At 36.3% G+C, this 17,159-nt stretch overlaps 1 protein-coding gene across 9 annotated transcripts in view; it reads left to right on the top strand.

The window, feature by feature from the left end:
* The window catches only part of LOC137252567 (serine-rich adhesin for platelets), a 370,986-nt gene that overhangs the window by 39,695 nt on the left and 314,132 nt on the right, over nt 1-17,159 (top strand). The window lies entirely within an intron of this gene.

The following is a 17,159-nucleotide window of genomic DNA, read 5'->3' as shown; positions in this document are numbered from 1 at the left end:
TAGCTAAATATGGCGTACTCCTCGAAGCTTGCTCCGTAAGGGCACCTAAGGAACGCGAGATTTGTCCATGATCGACCAAGCTGAAAAGGCGTGGAACTGCAAATTTTCTAAGATCATGTGTAGGTCTCACAACTTTAGACTAAGAAAGTTACTCCTATAAATAAAATGAGATGACTGTAGACTCATCAGGGTTATTCTGACTGGACACTGCCTTCTAGCTTCACATGCCTTTAAACTATGCTTGGTTGATGATGGAAGATATAGGAAGTGAGGTTTGGACGAGGAAACGATCGGGCACGTTTTGTGTGGTGTGTTTGTTATTATAGCGACGTTTTGTGTTCGTGCCCTACGCTTTGATTCAAGCTATAAGGAGTGATGCAGCTATTAGATCTACAAGAGCAAGTGGCATAGGTTCTAGAAAGCTTCCGGTGTTTGCCAACGACGTTATTTTACAATATAGGTCCTGGTTGATGGAACCTTTTTTAGTTTGGTTGTTAAACCACCGACTCAATCAGTGCATGTGAGGTTTTCACAGATCGGCCAGTTCAACCTAACTACGTGGTCCTACCAGGGAGCTGCATCGTTCCACTGCTTTCGTAGGTGGGCTTCGTTGAAAATACTTTCTTAGCCGAATCATTGTTTTTCTTTTGCATAACATGGCATATTCAGGATAGCCACTGCATCTTAGTTCGTTGGATTTTCATGTCTGCGTAAAGTTCGTAAAGCTCATCATTAAATCTTCTTCGGTAATTGCAGTTAGAATCACGTAGAGGTCCGTGTGCTGTCATGGTCCATGTCTCTGCACCATATAGCAGGGCGAGTACGATAAGTGACGTGTAGATCATTATTTCCGTTTGACGAAACAGAACTTTACATTTCAATTTCCTATCTAGTTTAAAGTAGCATTAATTGGAAAGAGTGATTTTACGCAAGTGTTCAAAGCTGATGTTATTTGCGTTGGTTGGTTGTCAAATAAATGAAGACTTTTACTTTTTCGAAATGTTGGCTGCCAACGTTGGAGTGATTTCCAGGACGTAAATTTTCTGACTCTTCGCTTGATACAGCAGGTCCTTCGTTTAAAGCACCATCAAACCCAGCTGATTTCACGGTGGTTGGTGCAGTTCGCAGGATCCTCCTTCATGTAGACTGGACAAAGAATACTTAGGCTCAAATTGTGCGGCATGCACTGGTCCGACTATATTTTTCAAAGAAGCCGATGCATGCATCTACCACTATTGCTGGTTCGGATTCATCATCCCTGTGCGGTACATCCATTTAGAAACAAATAAAATTTCAGTACTCTTCAGACATCATTTATATTATCGGTTGGCTAAAAATCATCAAATACGAAATACTCAATTAGTTTTCCAAAAGTATCGATACTTCTCATTCAGTGCTCGTATCGTGCTACCAATAGATGGGGAGATGTGTGCTAAGTATTCCATTAACCAAATTTTGTGTTTGCAGATGGAGAGACTAACAAGCGAATGAACAGAAGTACGGACGAAAAAACGGACGGAAATGGCTTAGGTTACTCCTCTTTCATCTCATATTTATCTCTTTTCATTTACGACGTTACAATCCACCGCTGGGCAATAACATTTTATTCCTTTTATGAAATGTAGCACTGAGTATTAGAAACTGTATTTACTCACATACTCTCGAATATTATTTCACGAGTTCAAGTTCATTTTAAATATATATATGTGTGTACATACCGTATGTCACGAATTAATTAAAATTTATCCGTTAATTGCACTGATTAGTTACAAAAAAAAACTAAACATATGTGTAATGTGTGTTAAAAATCATTAGAAGGTCGCACATTTTTCCAGGCCATTGGAGATAATGAAAGGCATATGAAGGCAAATATATGAAAATATTTTAATTTTATTGCGCATTTAAAAGCGAAATTTCCAAAGCTCGACAGAATTCGCTGCTATTAAAAGAAAACAAATGCCTTTGAGTGCAATGCACAAAATAAAAACATAATTGTGCGTTATGAATAAATAGTAAGAGCATTTGAAAAAAAAAATTAACTTCACACTTTGATACGTTATTAAATTCATAAACCACCACATTTGTACACAAGCGCATACGTACGTAAATAAATATATTTTAGTAAAAAGTATTAACCTTTCTGTAACGTTAAGGTCATTTGGTGACTTCTTTTGCTTTATTTTTCTGATATCTATTAATAGGAGAAACATTTCCTTCCATGACTTTGTTTATCAAGCAAAACTCCTTCTATAGAGCCTAAAAAGGAAGATTTAGCCTAGTCCAAATAATTGATAATAAGTAAAGCTTTTCATTGCAAAATACACTCGTAGGATATGCCAGATCATTTCCTAGTGCTCACCTTACTTAAAAAACTTGTTGAAAGTGTTTTTATGTTAATCCTTCGGTATAAGTGACTTAAACTATGGACATTTTTCTTTCGTTTATTTCATTAGCCATTGAGTGCGCTTATAATTCTCAATTGGTTAGTGAAATACTCTAAAGATATAGTTTAAATTTTTTATCCCAAAGGGGGTTTTTCAAAGCAAAATAAGGTGGCTCAACCCGCAGCTAATACCTTAAAGCCCTCAGTGCTCTCCCGCAATGAATGCATACAAAGGTGTTACAAAGAAGTAAAATAAACATCTAAAATAATATGAAATCCACCAAAAAAAAAAAAAACAATTTATATAATTATAAAAAAAACTATTCGCCCTGCGAATCACCAAAACTTAGACATCTTCCATTAGCTGAACTAAGGACCTTCGGTATAGTAGGCCAGCATGCTATGTATATACCACGCCCACCATATCGCAAAAATGACCATATATAATCAATTTAAACAATAAATCTTATCAATTGCCTCAGAGATTATCAAAGTTTTTACCGATAACAAATAACAACAAGAAGTACTTATGTTAACTACAATATTACAAAATATTGTCCCGAGCAAACCATTTTGCATGTATCGCAAGAGTTCTTATTGTAATGAATTTTTGGAAATTCTCCTTATTTGAAACTTTCTGCTAACGTTCGAATTGCTGGAATGTCGAATAAATAACTTCAATATTTTGTATTGCAAAATGGTATTTACTAGACTACTTTGGGAGTAGTACATTTATATTTCACTTCGCAACTAATATCGTGTTTAAATCAAACTGAATTACTGCTTCCTCAGCTTGCGCTGCTTGTATACTCTCGGCTTTCTCGTTCACCCGTTTTTCCTAACGTCTATTCATTTCGCGAAAATGTGTTCGAGAACAATTGTATCTCTGCTTGGTTACCAGCTATATACATGTATATTTGTAGTTTATGCTTTTTTACTAGCCATGTGCGTGTGTATGTGTGAGTATCAAATACTTGTATTAACAGATAACTGCGTATGTGTATGTGAGATATTCTTCGTCGCCGTCTATGTACGTAAGTGTTGCTTGCCTTAATGTGTACATCAGTGGTCGGCAAAAATTAAAATGTAAGTGCATTAATGAGAGCAAGAGCATGAGCCACCCAGCAGGAAACTAAAATTAAAACTACAACATGCAGAGGATGCAGTTATACCAAAAATTTTGGAAAATTTAATTTTTGATTCAGAAATAGTTTGAAATATTTGCAAGTCCCTCAAATAACGCAAAAATAGAGGCCATCACTCGCTTAAAAAATCATATTTCCGAGACTAGTACATTAATCGCAACCGGGAAAATACAAAATGTTTAAAAAATATGTAGCTGATTAAAAAAAAAAAAAAAAAACATAAAAATATATTCATGTTAATTTTTTACTACTTCTCTATGTTTTTTAAATATTCTGTTGTATTTTTTTGCAGTACAGAAGTTAAATTTTTTTTGGCGCAGAAAAAAAAGGAGTCCAGATTGAAATTGTTACAACTTTTGTTAAAATAGTTTAAAAACCACATATTGTTTTGAAAAGTTGTTTAATATAAAATGCCCAAAAAGTTAGAAATCCAACCCAAACATTGAAGATGAATTACGTATGGAAAGGCAGTCATACCAGTTGTGTTATCTCATCGTAATATTTGTAACAGGGAACCTTAATCTTTTTGCGATAGCCGTTCGTGGTGTTTATTCGTTGCTGTCTCGCTAACGACTGACGATGGAGAGTAAGAATATGTTTGGAGCAAGTCTGGCTCAATTGAGCTATAGCGCGTCGACCACTGGTGTACATGTACATACGAATGCTACTTGCTGTTTTTTTGTTGTTGTGATTATTTACTAACAGCATAGTGATGCTAATATTCGCCATATACATATATGTATGTACATATACATATAAACCTAAAATTTTTCTATAAACCTAAGAATAATCAATAAAATTTATAAATATTTAAAACTTCAGCTGAGATAATAAACCTTTAAGCCGATACATACAAAACATAGGGATGGTCTTTTCGTGACCTTAAAAACATACCTATGTGTAAGTTTTTCTTAAAATAACAGACGGGTTAAGGGGTGTTGAAGCTTATGGTAGACATCCTAAGGGACTCTTACTTCAAACGTCTGTGCATTTTAAATGGACTTGCTTGCTTGGTTGTATGTTGGTTTGTTTGGTATGCTGACTGACGAGCTGGCCGACGCACAGTGGCGCCTTTTGTGTTTTTTCTTTGCAAAAATCATAACTTTTGAACTAATGAAGACATTTTAAAAACTTAAAATGCAAATGAAAGCTAATTTATCAAGGTTTTACTGTGTGAAAGCTCAGAATGTCACATATACAGGGCATTTCAAAAAAATCGTCAAAATTCGAAAATTTTTAGAAAAATGCAAAACCAAAATGTTTTTAGTAAAAAAAAAAAAATGTCATTTATCTTATAATGATGTATTTAAGCATTAAATAAGATAAACTAATGATTTTGATAAGACAGCGTGGCACTGTCCACTTATGATAAAAAGTTGTATCTAAGTAGTCACGCAATCAATAACTACCAAAATCGATAGACGTACTGTTTCTTTTAAATGACAATACTCTTATAAAACTCAAATGTCCGTTTTTGGTGCCACAATAACAAGGTACTTCAAAATTCATCGTAAAATTTTACATCTTTTTTTAATTTACAAGCCAAATACGTATTTTATTAATACCTAAAAGTTATTGAAAGTGGTTTAATGAAATTTTATTTGAGCTAAAGATTAAACAGCCAACGAATTTTGGAAAAGGGGGGGCGGCACTGCCCATTTATGCTAAAAAGTTTGATATTAGTAACCGCTGTACCAATTTATACCATACTCGTTAGACGTATTGAGATCTATAAAAATTTAATAATCGTTTGAAGGCGAAATGCTTAAGCTTTAAAATAAATTTGATAAAATTTAGAGAAATGCAATAACGAAAAGTATATATTTATAAATTACTAAATTAATTAATTCATTCATTTGAAATAAAAAATTAACTTGTACATAGATATCTTATTTTTCAATAAAGTAACAAAATTGATTAGTAAATCTCTTTCATTATTGTGATAAGAAGTGAGAAACTTATTTTATCTTAACAGAGTCATCGTCACTGGAACATATATCTAACAAAGCAACCATTTCTGAGCTATACGCATCTGTAAGATCTTTTTGTGTTCTTACATACCTCATAGATGATATGACTGGATCAGAAGAGATAGCTAACATGTTGAAAAGTCTTCGTTTTGTCTAACTCGTAATACTTTGCAGGTGTTCATACATCTATATCTTTTGTAGTCCTTGTTCTTAGATTCTTGAGCTTCTTCAGGCAATTCTCCTAATGGTAAGCACTGGTCCTCTATTAAATTTTTTCCATGTGCTAAAATTTTATGTACCGTTGGTGTAAGTTTCTTCTCAGGATACCTTTGATGCAGCAACTCTGTAGGTTTAGATGCATATTCTCCAAATTTGGGTCCATTAACTGGTTCATGACAGTTTTAAATATTTAAAATTACTCCCAATCTTTTCACAATATCTCTATCAACTCCTGTTATGCGAGCAGTCACTTCATCGTTTTCAAAAAATCTTCTTGAGGAGTTACCATCATTTGTATTTCCGTATCCATACTTTGGACAGTCAACTCAAAGGCTAATCTCTTTATAAAATGCATCCTGAATTTTTTTTTCTCCTCTTTTATTTCTCCTTACATGTTGTTTTGTCGTCGAAAACTTCTCCTTGTTGTGGTAGTGTATGAGCCAGCTTCAAAACAAATTCCATACATCTTATCCTAGCATGCAAAGGAGGTATTCCATAGTCATACATAACTTAGTTCGGCAGTTATTGAATCATCAAGATTTTCAAAGTCCTTTTTTTTTCTTACAAATTGGACATTTCATTGTAAATGTCGTATTTGTTATTAAGTTCAAAACTTTTCCATCGACCATTGTTAGAAGAAAATCATGCTTATTACAATAACATTCCCCTCTTCAATTTCAATTATTGTTGATTCTAATTTGGCAATTTTTTTTTTTATATCACTCACTGTAGCTTTTATGAGTTCCGAAGACTCCTTCTTGTATTTAAATAATATCGGGCGACACAATATAGTTGATGACGAACGTGGATTTTTCCAATATTCTGAAGCTTCATCTTTTAGTCGCAATGCAACAATAGAAGCCATAAGCATATTACTATCTGTAATTGGGTCATCGTCTACACTTATTCTTTGTTTATATGTGCTTTGTCCTGATGATCCATCACAGCCCCACTTAGTTATCAATGCTAGCTCCTTTGGCAGTGATTTCAACTTTTCTTCAGTAAAACTTTGAAAGAGTCATGTAGACGTATGATCCATTAGGTTTTGTAGCTCAATTTCAGCTGATACTTCGGTTATTTTGGGACTTAGAGGAACTGCTTCTTTCTTGGCTTGAGTAATTTTTTTGTATCCAGGTAAAATATCGGCATTACGTTGCAATAATGACTTACGTAATATAACATATTTTTTCTTCGTTAAACCGAGATCTATAAACAGCGGCAAAACTTCTCCGGGAGTGTATTTCCTAGGTAGCGCATTTGGTGGTGTGGGAAAGCTGTTTTTGATCCTCATCAGTCGCACTGGACTTGCTACCGCAACTGCTTCTGTTATATGAGACTTCACGTTTTCTTCGTCTTTTTTATATTTAATAGCCAGTGCTTCTGAAAGATGGGTCGTGGCCATAGCTTTTGTGGTATCAGACAGCTTTCTTTTCCTTGTGTAGGTAGGACACTTTTCTATGGGCTTTGTTGATCTCCCTCTACTTGGATTGGATGACGTGCTAGGCATTTCTTCGTCCAAAAAAGTTTTGTCAGCTAGCCAATTTTCATGCTTACCAAGAAATTTTTAATTGTTACGATAGACGTCCTTCCATTTTCTTTCTATCATAATGTATTGTAAACCAATTTTTTCTTCCAGGCCTTCCTTTTCTTTAATGCTTGTTTCACTCACTAATTCTCTCATAATAGCCTCAACGAAGTCCCGTCTTGACTTTGTAGATTTAAAGACCGCAAATAGTTTCGAGTTTTCTAGATACATATTAGAATTGTCTTCGAGTGTATCTAACTAAATATTAAACTGTGAACTATATTTAAAAATACTATTCACTTTATTTAAGTAAACAGAATACATAGTTCCTTAATCTCCAAAAGGCGAATGATAATGTGCATTGTATGATGGATAGCTTTATATACCTACTCAAATTATTAAAATGAACTTTAGGTATACAATTCGTAACTAAAAAAATGTATGTTGTTAACAAGTTCCTATAACAAAAACGACCGTACGACCGTACTGAATTATATATACCTGTTTAACTTTATTTGTTGTAAAAAGTGAAGTTGCAGCTGGACGCAGATAGACTTTATGAATTTAGGTAACTAAATATTTCACAAATAACTACTGTTAATTTGATGGAGCACATATTTTAACATTTTTTTTTCCATCAAAGTTTTAAAAAGGGCCTAAAAATAGGCATTTCGAAAAACAGGTATATCCGCCAACCTTTAACAAAAAAAAAAAAAAAAATTTTTTTTTTTGTTTCAATCCTAAATTAAATTATCTTTAATTGCTATACAAGAAAACGACAACCGGCCGCCTTATTTACTCACAAAACCATTTTAAATACAACGAAAAAAAGAAAAATTTCAAATTTTTCCCAATGTTGAAAATTGGTAAATTTTGAGCGGCTCTACCTGGTAAACTATTTTCTGTGAAAAAACAGTTGTATATTCTTGATCCCTGGAAAATTCTCTATTAGAAACATGTATTAGATTTAGCGAACGCTTTCATAATTTTTTTGATTTTTGCCATGTTTTAACGGCAGAGGCGCCACTGTGCGACGTTTCTAATTAAGAGTTCAGTTGTTCAATTAGCGAAGTGCAATTGCTGCCTTCCATGCAATGTTTTACAAGTGTGAATATGTAAGCTTTCGCCTTCCCAATGATGGATTGGAGCGTAACGTGCAATTTTGCTTTCTAAAAAGTGCAGTTACATTTAGAGTTGTTACATAGTGATAGTAAAAATTTCGCTCAGTTTTGAATGCTACACAAAACATAAATTCCGTTTTGAGAATTGAGTTTTTTTTTTCATTTTTATTGAAAAAAGTGAAATTATGACAGAAAACAAAAAACGGTACTAAAGGGATTGCTGAAATCTAAGTGTATGATCATATGAGTGCGAAAAGATTGCATGTACATTAGGGTGGTTCTTACAGATCATAAAAATTACCTTTTCTCCTTCAAATGGTAAGAGGAAGTTCGGAAATATCAGAAATAAATTTTCGAAAATTTCGAAAAATGGAAAAAATGCTATTAGTTAATAACAAAGACAGACTTAGGGTGAAATTTGACAAGTGGATTGACCACTTGAACCAAACTGTTTGAAAATGATTGTGGCACCGCTCACATATAGAAACGAAAATTATCGAGTTTTTCAGGCCGTAAATCAAAAGCCGTTGAAAGTATTATGTTAAAATTTGGCACGTAGGTTGTTCTCACTTAAATCAAATAAAATCAGTTTAGCGACCATGTCCACAAATGGATACAAAAATTAAAAAAAACTAAAAAAATACGATAGTTCATAACCAAAAACGGAAACATGGGGGATATCTCCAAAAATGGTATACTGGATATTTAATACTGTTGTAAAGGCAATAGTCACCTATGTTTCACTAGTTTGGTGACAGAAGACACGCAAAGAACGCCAACAGCAAAACTTAGCAAACTGCATAGATTAGTTTGCATTGGCATAACGGGTGCGTTGAGAACGTCCCCTGCTGATGCACTTAGTGCTTTTGTGAGAATTCCTCCCTTCTCTATTCTCATAGAGAAAGACACAACTCTAGGCAGCTGCGTGACGTAATGTACCCTAAGCTCTGAATCTCACCGAACTTTGAAGTGTCTATTGTGTGCAGAACCCACTGAGAAACAGGGAATCCTTATAATGACCCTGACTCAGAGATCTGGTTCACGGACGGATCGAAATTCGATAACGGAAGAACGCGACCAGAAATCTATTGGCAGAACTTTAAGAAATCGATACCAATGGGATGCTACACCACCATATTTCAGGCCGATATCCATGCAATAGAAGTTTGCGGTAGAGAATATATACGGAGGGGCTCATCCTCGAAGAGCATCTACATTATGTTGAAAATCCAGGCGGCCCTGCGTGCCTTGAAATCCTACACAGTTACATCTAAGCTTGTTGTTGTTGTTGTTGAAGCGATAAGGACACTCCCCGAAGGCCTTGGGAGTGTTATCTATGTTGATGGTCCTTTGTCGGATGCAGATTCGGTACGTTCCGGTAACAAGAACTTTTAAGGCACCAGCCCTACCTTCTCGGGAAAGATTTAGTATGACCACATGAAACCTTCAAGACCATCTTGCCCTCCTACCCCCTAAATCCGTGAAGAACTTTCGGTCGCCATAGCCTCGGCTAATAAAGTAACAAAATTCGCCACGAGGTTAACATTTGGGTTGGAGAAGCTTCTTACGACAGGCATACCTGCCGCGGGTATATTCTAAGCAATCTGACCCGCTGGGGGGTTACATCTAAGCTATTGGGTGACAACAAGGTTTTCTTCGGATGGATTCCCCGCCATCAGGGACATGAAGGTAATGAATATGCAGATTACCTAGCAAAGCAGGGTGCTATAGCAGAATTTTGTGGTCCAGAGCCCTTTGTGGTCTCACAAAAGCACACACCAGGGAAACCATAAGTAACTGGGAAACAAAACAGTTCAGACGTCACTGGATTGACTGCCCCGACAAAGGTGGTGTGACTCTTAATCCCTATATGATATGGAGTAAAAAGCCTGAAGAGGTACATGGAAACATTAGAAGCCTCCGCAAACAAAATTTAGCTGACAGGTAATGCAGAATAGATCTACACAAAGGTCGCAGTGCTTTCAGGCCTAATAATAATGTAATGTACCAAAAACGAATAACTTCATGAAACTAGATACGTGAGTTGATTTTAAAACAAAAAATTGAAATTTGAAAAATTTTGGAAATTGGGCGTAGCACTGCCGGCATTTGAAGTTGGAAAATTTAAGAAATTGCAAGCCATAAATCAAAAGGCGTTGTGAACAAAACACTTCCCCTCATTGCATGTTAGCGGAGAAAAGGCAAACCCGATACCGGATGGGAAACGCGTTCCGGCAACCGATTATGCAGAGGTGAGATTAGAAATATTCCGACTATAAAATAACAAAGCGCCACCTAATAATAGATTAACCACTGAGCTGTTCAAACACGGAGACAAAGAGTTGGTAAAAATACAGACAAAATATGGTCGGATGGGCGCCAGCCTCCAGATTTGAATTTAAACACAAGATAGGCGATCGCACAAACCGCTCCAATTACCGTGAAATTAATCTGCTTATTATTGCGTATAAGGTTTCGTCTAGCGTACTATTCTACCAAGCGTACTATGCGAAAGACTGAAGCCCATAAGCAGTGAACTAAATTGTAAATCTGCTATCGATCAGATCTTCACTATGGAGAAGATTCACGAAAAGAGATTTGACACTCACCGTATTTTTGTCGACTTCAAATCAGCCTTTAAAAGCGCGTAAAGAAGTCTCTTTATGCTGATATGTCTGAAATAAAGCTCCCCTCAAATTTGCTAAGGCTCAGTCAAATGAAGTTGAGCAAACGCACCAGCTCCGTAAATATTGTAAGGGACCCTTCCAAGCCATCCAAATCCAAACGAGGCTTAAGACAGGGTGACTCAACTACTTGCGATTTCTTTAAAATAATGCCGGAGAAGAAACAACTAGCAGCTTAACTAAACCGCGATGGTACAATATATTATAAGAGCGTACAATTACTGGCGTATGATGATGATATTAATATTATTGGCTTTAAAAAATGCACCGTGAATTCTGCGTTCACTGGGTAAGATAAAGAAACAAAACCAGTGGATCTGGCAGGAAACGAGGAAAGAACAAAGTACTTGCTGTCATCTTAGGAAGAATATGGGTGCTCGTGCCTTGGCAGGCACATCGCAGTTGACGCATATAAATTCGATACTTTGAAGGATTTAATAAATTTGGAACCAGCATTAATGGCAAAAGCAAAGTCAGCTTAGAAATTAAGCTGCCATGAAATGGCTCTTGGAGTGTTCAAGGGAAAAGTTCACCAGAAGATTTACAGTTCCATGCGCAATGCCGACGATGAGTATGGAATTAGGTACAATGAAAAACTGTATACGCTTTAATCAGATATGACGATAACTTAGCTAATATAAACCGAAACGCATCTCCGGCTAGATCATGGTATACGATTGGAGGAAGACGCTCCAACCAAGCAGGCACTTCAATCGACACAGCAGTTTGGGTCAGAGGAATGGTAGACCTCAACTGAGTTGAGAAAGGCAGGTGGAGGGAGACTTCACTTCCCTTAGTGCTCCCAATTTTCGTCAGTTATCTCGAAAACAGGGATGAAATGAAAGAAAATTAGACTGAGCCTTTCTTGGGTTAAAGTTCTGTATGTCACCAGGATTTTAAAAAACTACTGGAATATGATATCTTGAGACCGAGATTTATCCCGTCGCTTCTCTCACAAGTTCAAAATACCTCTAGTAAAGGAAGAACAAGCAAAATTACATTTGTTCCTCATAAAACTAGACCGAATATCGCGAAAAAAATTTTATTTGACAATTATCATCATCATTAATTGGTACTAAACCAACTTAGCAATTTTGGATAGATGTTGATTTCATTCACCAGTTGAACTGAGTATGTCACTAATTGCAGCATTAATGTGTCTATGTATGCAGAAGAGTGCCTATCAATTTTAGCTTGTGTCTATATTTCTACGCCAACTTTAATCGGTGTAAGATTTTGCTAATGCGAAATTCAAGTTCCCGTTGACTTAAGTTTACTTAATGAAACTCCCTAATGCAATCGTGTTATTGTGTGCTTTGGATTGAAATCATAAACGGCGCGCCAAATAATGGTAAAAAGTTATTATTGCATTTATTACAGCGCTAGAAGTAGCGGCACGAGTCTCACCAAACACATCAAGAGCAACAACAATACATATGAAGCGTTGCGTTCTTCCGACAACGGGAAACAATCGCAGTAGCAACTCATGTGCTCCGTCGATTTGTTTGCCGGATCACGCGCTCCTAACAATGTGCGATACTCATACAAGAAAAGAGGAGCACCCAAAGCGCTCCAAGTCGACTTACTACTTCTCTCCTTCGCTAAAATTCATGTATGAATATACTATATATGTAAGTAAATATATAGCTAGCTAGACGTAGCTGGAATAATTTCTTTGCAGCTTGAATGCTACATGCTCGCTTGCGCGTAATGATGATGAGCATGAATGAATGAATGAAAACTAAACTCATCAACACAAAACAGTGCCAACAACTGAGTTATTGTTATTGTTTATAGTGTTGGTATTGTTGTTGGTGTTGAAATTATGAAAAAGCGCAATGGGTGCTAGTAACTGGCCGCGGCACAGCAAGGAACAACTTTTTCATTTTAATAAAATTTTAATGAAAATTTCTTTGTACGAACACGTGTATGTATGTATGTATGTAGTTGTGTGGTAATGTAACCTACTGTTATGTGTCAGTTGGTGCCTGCCTTCAATTCTCGAGAAACAGTTTTGTGTGCTTAAAGTTGTTCAAAGATTGGCATGGGGGTCAAACCAATAATAACATTGTCGGCAAATTTATTTACAAAAGGAACTGAATAAATAAAAAAAAAAAAACAAAAATGCGCTTGGGGCTGTAGAAAAGTTGGCAATATTATTAAAGTATTAAAGCTGCAATTCAAAAGTGTTGGAAAAATTAAGAGATTAATACCAGTAGTAAAATCCCTAAGAAGAGCAGGCACGTGCAATTACTTTCCCTTAAAATATCCATATTTTTTAAAAATATTTCGCCCAATCAAAATGCAGTTACCTTGCTCGCATCCTCAAAAAAAGAAGAGCCCATTGGATGACTGGGAGCCAGGGGGTATGTTATTGATGTTGATGGTCCTTTGGCGGATGCAGATCTGGTACGTTCCGGTACCAAGCACCACCATCTCGGGAACGATTTGGTATGACCACGTGAAACCTACTAGGCCATCCCGCCCTCCCTTCCCTTATATCTATCAGGCGTTTGGAGTCGCCAGAGCCACGGCTTTGAATGAAATAGGATAGGTGAGGTTGACAATTGGGTTGGAGAAGCTATATATTGCGCTGGCAAACCCTTGAGACAGGCATACCTACCGCGGGTATATTTTAAGCCCCCTAACCCGCTGGAGTAGAAGTGTTCTTATCGCTTCAAAAACAACAACAACAGGAAATAACAATGGGCTGCCGGGGCCGCTGATCTGGCAGACGGGTTTTTTCCCATATTAAATATTTGACAGGCAAGCACGCTTTGCCTGTCAGGTGGTTATATAACCAAGATAAACAACTCAAGATCTAAGAGCAATTTGGAGAATGAGAGAAGTAAAACGGCTCCGTAGCGGAACGCAAATGGAGTCCCAACGGAATAACAGTGGTAATGAATATCGAGCAAAAGGTGTACGAGAGCTCTCTCGCACCATTTGCAGTACTAAGAACTGACCAACTTTTGGAATAGGCCAGCGAGGCGGTAGAAATAAAATTCTTCATACTAAAACTGTTACGATGAAGAGGAAGCTTAGAGTGGCTAAATAAATAGGCAATGTTCAGATGAAGGAAAAGCCTGCTTTCAAACAGGAAAAGCCTGCTTTCAAACAGGAAAGAAGAGCCCAGAGCCAGGGCTGGTGGGTAGGCCTGCACATAGACAAGACAAGTGGGTCTAATGCTGTAAGGCAGATGGACTTGAATAGGAATAGCAACTTACTCAAAGGCTATAGATAGACAGGGTATGAGAAGTCACGATGTTCCAGCCACGAGTGAGGAAGTCGGAGATAAGTCAAAGGGAGGTAGGACTAAGGCCCTTGCTGTTGCCGAAAATATGAGTGATGTTGCGAAGCAGTTACTCACTGGTTGATCATAGCAATCCTTGCGCACATGTGACTACTGAAAGTTGGAGATATGCAGAAAGAGATTTTATTAGATTTATGCTCAAGATGATGATCGAAGAACCATGCGGGTGGTACAATGCTGCCAACATGATTGCGTGCGAAAATTTTTCGAGCTTTTTGTGGCTAGAAGAAACTTTTCCAAACCTCCAAATGCAAGGCACGAACGAGTGGATTGAGGTGGTGGATAGAGTCTTAGTTACTACGATACCAAACGTAAAATTATGTTTGGCATGTGTGATGAAGAGTCAGAACCCGAACAAACAGATTGAGGATTGGAAGGTACTTAATATAGTAAGGGTGGTGTCCCATATGTTTTGTTGCAACATTCAATATCATTGAGTTCTGAGTGTGATATATCAAGGTATGATTGGGGAGTCCTCGACAACAACGTAATTTTTAGCATGCAGCACCTCAAGGGAATGTTAAGCCTATCAACCTATCGTGTAGACACTAAAATTCTAGCTTGGTTTTATCAATGTGGCTTATTAATAAAAATAAAATAAAAAAATTTTAGCACTTCCTTTATATAAATGGACAAAAATCAGCGAAAAATGTCTCCTTATATAAAGCAATATTTTTGCTAGACCTTGATTTTTAAATTTTGACATAGAAATTGCAAAAATATTTATGAAAAGTACAAATATAAAAGCGAAGCGCACATTAATTGAATTGGAAAGTTGGTAGGAAAGAAGATATTATTAGTCAATCAATTGCACTCCACCTTTATATTTTTACTTCTCATAAATATTTTTGCAATTTCTATGTCAAAATTTAAAAATAAATTTTTTGCAAGAATATGTCTTTATATAAGGAGTCTTTTTTCGCTGATTTTTGTCCATTTATATAAAGGAAGTGCTTAAAATTTTTTTATTTAATTTTTATTTTCTCCTTTTCTTACACTTTCTCGGTGTCTTAACCTATCTGTTAAGTTTTACGCTTGTAGCTCAATGAGAACTGACATAAAAATCAATCCCAAAGTTCCTTCCGTTCCGTTTGCTTTTTCTAAATATCTCAGTCCGTGCGTCCCCTAGCGAAACTTTTTGATTGCGTCATCGACCTCTGAATTAAGCTCTAAATTTTTAGCCTCTAGCTCATCGAGAAGTTACATAAAACCCGGTTTCAAATTTCCAAATTATTATCTAATGTTTTCGATCCGTGCGCCACCTAACGGAATTTTTTTCTCCTTTTGTTCCTTTGTCACGGTGTCTTCACATGTATCTGAGGTTTCATGTTTGTAGCTCAATCGGTCTCAAAACACCAAATTTCCCAATTCTTATCTAAATATTTCGATCCATGCGCCACCTAACGGAATTTTTTTCCCTTACTTAAATTTTCTCGGCGTCTTATCTTATCTGTGAAGTTTTACAGTTATAGCTCAATGAACTTACATAAAAATTAATCCCAAAATTCCCACCGTTTCGTACGATTTTTCTAAATATCTCAGTCCGTGCGTCCCATAGCGAATTTTTTTATATTCTGTCATCGGCTGTCATAGACCTCTGAATTAAGTTTGAAATTTCTAGTCTCTAGCTCATCGAAAAGTTACTTAAAAGCTGGTTTGAAAATTTTCAAATTATTATCTAATTATTTCGATCCGTGCCCCACCTAACGGATTTTTTTCCTTTTGTTGCATTGTCACGGTGTTCTAACCTATGTGTAAAGTTTCACGTTTGTAGCTCAATTAGAAGTTACTTAAAAATCGATTGCAAGATTTGTATGAAAAGCGGACAAACATTCAACCGACCTAATATAAAGGAAGTAAAAATGAGATATTTCGTACAAATGTTCCACCCGTGATGATAGAACACTCCATATGTATGCACTGAATTAGTGAAAAGGATCCTTGGAGATGTCTCGTTTTGTTTTGTTGATTCTCTTATAGGTATCCGACCACATATTCCAGATATTGGAACGATTTTCCGTCATCCCTTGTCAGATTTGGTCTCGAGAAATGTCAGTTTCGGTGTTGTGTCATAATCAGTTCTCTAGACGTGATGGGACAACGCCGAAACTGGGGTGTCTCGAAACCAAAATTTAAAAAGGGATGATGGAAAATCATTCCAATACACATCAAATATTTTAAGGCATCAAAGATTTGTAAAGACAGCAAATGATTCACCCAGTTTATGATGAGAAAAACAAAATATTCACCCAGTCTATGAGGAAAAACCTCGATATCAGAAAGTTATTGTTACATAAAGTAACAGCCCCCCCTGACTTATTTCTCATCCAGCTGTTTAAGAGAGAGTTAACTTGTTTTACAATATTTTATTTTAAGCCACGTTCTTTACCGCATTAAAGAGCTCATATTCCGAAGATGAGTATATTACTCTCAAACATAAAACGAACTCCCCAAAGCTTCAAGCAGGATCAGTTCTTGAGCTATCATTAATGAAACAGAAACACATGAACCAGGGATCTCTATGGATATTAACACAGGAATCAGGCTACCGCTATAAAGTGCTTCCAATAACAATATGTTCAAGGTATAGACAAAACCTTTTGCACTGATCTTTTGAATTTTGTCTTTGCATTAGCTCTGTGTTATTGGTGGCGTCGTTTTTTAAACATCGCTATAAATGTTACTCATACGTCACGGCGTTTTAACTCATTATCTATTATGCATACTAAAAAGACTGAGTAGATATGAGCAGGAGCTCAGTTTTTTTTGTGTAAACAGCTTTGCTCACGGTATGGGTGA

The sequence above is a fragment of the Eurosta solidaginis genome, chromosome 5, assembly GCF_040869045.1.
Source record: "Eurosta solidaginis isolate ZX-2024a chromosome 5, ASM4086904v1, whole genome shotgun sequence".
Lineage (NCBI taxonomy): Eukaryota > Metazoa > Arthropoda > Insecta > Diptera > Tephritidae > Eurosta > Eurosta solidaginis.
The sequence above is the reverse complement of the archived record's forward strand: the minus strand, read 5'-3'. Positions and strand labels throughout refer to the sequence as shown.